This window comes from Seriola lalandi, unplaced genomic scaffold (assembly GCF_002814215.2).
Source record: "Seriola lalandi dorsalis isolate HSWRI2012SDOR001 ecotype SW California unplaced genomic scaffold, Sedor1 jcf7180002050044, whole genome shotgun sequence".
In the NCBI taxonomy this organism is placed as follows: Eukaryota; Metazoa; Chordata; class Actinopteri; order Carangiformes; family Carangidae; genus Seriola; species Seriola lalandi.
This window is the reverse complement of record NW_019520597.1, coordinates 1869-5170: the sequence shown is the minus strand read 5'-3', so window position 1 is coordinate 5170 and position 3302 is coordinate 1869. Positions and strand designations below refer to the sequence as shown.

General features: G+C 47.9%; 1 long non-coding RNA gene across 1 annotated transcript; it reads right to left on the bottom strand.

The window, feature by feature from the left end:
- Positions 1-209: 209 nt before the first annotated feature.
- LOC147819721 (uncharacterized) lies at positions 210-3291 on the bottom strand. The gene is made up of 2 exons (XR_015436681.1): positions 2576-3291; positions 210-1597 (listed from the first exon to the last, which is right to left on the bottom strand). It is a non-coding gene; the product is annotated as an uncharacterized LOC147819721 (long non-coding RNA).
- Positions 3292-3302: the final 11 nt, after the last annotated feature.

Below are 3302 nucleotides of genomic sequence, written 5' to 3'. Positions count from 1 at the left end.
CTGGACGTAGATCTGAGGTGAACAGAACCTACAGCTACAGCTCTCATACTGAACAGAACCACTATAAAACAGCAGCTGCTCAGGTGTGCTGGTTCAGATCACACCTGCAGCAACATGTTCAACAGCTCAGACTGCCTTTAGCTCCGTGAGAGAGAAAGAACCAGCGACGACTCCTGCTCATCATCCTCATGAAGAAACAAACACACAAGTTATATTAAAATACTGTCTGAACATTTATTCACACAGAACAGTTAATTATTATTATTTACATTTCACACACTTTATCATAATGAGACGTAAACGTCTGAACAGCTGGTTCTTCTGCTGCTGAGACCAACACAGATACAACCAGGAAATAAAGCAGCTGTAACCAACAGAACAGATCCTGACTTCATTTCCCAGAGTCCCCTGGTCCCTGAACTCATGAACTCCTGACCTGGCGCAGGTTAACTGACAACTGCCAAACTACTGACCAATCAGACACCTGGAAACACTGAGTCATCATTCCTACAGGATCCTGACAGGGACAAAAGAGTTCACAATCAAGTGATCAATAACAACGATCAGTAGATAGAACATATAAATCAGAGGAATAGTTTCCTGTTTGAGTTTATCACTAAATAAAATCAGAGCTTCATTTGATTCTTTAATGGAGGATTCAGTGATGAAGCTTTTACTCTCCTCTTCATCACTGAGCTCAGAACAACACGAGGAGACTGTGACACAACTGGAGAGAAACCTTCCTCTCTCACCTCCTCTCCTCTCTCACCTCCTCTCCTCTCTCTCCTCTTCCTCTCCTCCTCTTCTTCCTCACCTCCTCTTCTTCCTCTCAGTAAAAGAAACAGGGGCACTAGTGTGAGGTGGGCAGGGTCACAAAGGTCAAACTCCTTTTCTCCTGAAGGTTCAGAGTCTCTGAGCGGCTTCATGATCAGAGCGGAGGAAAGGAGCTTCACTGCTTCCTTCCTTATCTCCTTTATGAAACAGAAATGCCGTCCCACAATTCCTTGCTGCAGCAACATTTAAAGTGACGCTGCAGCTTCACCTGAGCTGAGCCTCTTAAATCAACACAGGAGTCAGAAACATGAAATACATACAAACCAAATGAACCAGGAGTGATGTCAGTGAGACCACACCTCCCAGGTAGAGTCCTGCTCCAGGTGTGGACAGGTTCACTTGTTGTCATGGGAACAGAATGTCTCTGTATGTGTCTCTGCATTTCCACCAGTGGATCAGTCACAGAGCAGAAGCTTCTCTCTGATGGAGTTTGGTTCATCTGAACTTTATGTCTCTGTTTCCTTCAGACTCTGATTCTTTTCTTCTTCATGGATCAGAGAGAAACAGGAAACAGGAAACAGATCTGAGACTCTTCAGACCTGCTGAGGATCAGCTGCTCTATTGGCAAGTTCATATGACGGCTGCTCTGTGGATCGTTTACGTTTCCTATAGATCATAAAACCAACAACAACAACAACAACAACAACAAGCAGAGCAGCAGCTGACAGACCGACTCCCAGTCCACCATGTCCGCTGCTGTTTCCCTCCTTGTCTCCTCCCTCCTTGTCTCCTCCCTCCTCGTCTCCTCTCTCCTCTGTGATACCTGCAGAGAGAAGCAGGTGTGAGGTATCAGCTGTCAGGTGGGTGATGAGACAGACATTATTTACTGAACTTTGATCACATGACTCAGACCAGCTGTTCTCTACAAAGTCTCATCAACAACATCTGGAGAAAACACAAACATCTGGTCTGTGATGGTTCACTCTCACATCAACAACCAGGAAGCAGCTGCACCAGGACTCACCTGAGTCTGACTCACCTGAGACTCTGACTCACCTGAGACTGATTCACCTGAGTCTGACTCACCTGAGATTCTACTGACTCACCTGAGACTGACTCTACTGACTCACCTGAGTCTGACTCACCTGAGACTCACTCACCTGAGTCTGACTCACCTGAGACTCTGACTCACCTGAGACTGATTCACCTGAGTCTGACTCACCTGAGATTCTACTGACTCACCTGAGACTGACTCTACTGACTCACCTGAGTCTGACTCACCTGAGTCTGACTTAACTGAGTTTGACTCAACTGAGACTGACTCACCTGAGACTGACTCACCTGAGACTGACTCACCTGAGATTCTACTGACTCACCTGAGACTGACTCACCACTTTACTGACTCACCTGAGACTGACTCACCTGAGACTCTACTGACTCACCTGAGACTGACTCACCTGAGACTGACTCTACTGGCTCACCTTAGTCTGACTCACCTTAGTCTGACTCACCTGAGATTCTACTGACTCACCTTAGTCTGACTCACCTTAGTCTGACTCACCTGAGACTAATTCTACTGACTCACCTGAGACTGACTCACCTGAGACTGACTCACCTGAGACTGATTCTACTGACTCACCTGAGACTGACTCACCTGAGTCTGACTCACCTGAGACTGATTCTACTGACTCACCTGAGACTGATTCTACTGACTCACCTGAGACTGACTCACCTGAGACTGATTCTACTGACTCACCTGAGACTGACTCACCTGAGACTGACTCACCTGAGTCTGACTCACCTTTCTGATGAACATCCAGGTGGATGATGCTGATGAGCTCAGGTAAGGAGTTTGCTTCTGTCTGGACTCGACACTCGTATCTTCCTGAGTCCTTTCTCGTCACGTCCTTCAGAGTCAGAGACACGACCCCGTCCTTCATCTGTCTGTCCCTCAGCTCCACCCGGTTCTGAAAGGACGGACTCTGGTTCTGTGGATCAGGATTCTTGTCCCGGTACAGAAACACATGTTCTGGTTCCGGCTCAGCTCTGCTCCACTCTACAACTGTGATGTCTGTGTCTCTGGGACCTCGACACAGAAGAGAGACAGTCCGTCCAGGTGCAGCTGTGACGTTTACTGGGATTAAAGGAGGGAACACAGAGCAGCCAATCAGAGCGAGCGCCCACCGGTCTCGACCGACACACACAAGACTAATAAGAAGTGATGTCTCTAGAGTCGTGTCGATCGGGGCTGAGGACTACAGGTGAGACCCGTTCAGTCTTCACCTGCAGTGAGGAGCAGGTGGGACAGGAAGCCGTGGTGTTAACTGACCATCAGCCTCTTGTCTTCGTACAGACACCTGTCCCTCGCTCCCTACCTGAACATCAGTTCAGTCAACACAGGAGTCACAAACATGAAATACACACAAACCAAATGAATGAGGAGGGATGTCAGTCTGACCACACCTCCCAGGTAGAGTCCTGCTCCAGGTGTGGACAGGTTCACTTGTACAAACTCACCTGAGTCTACA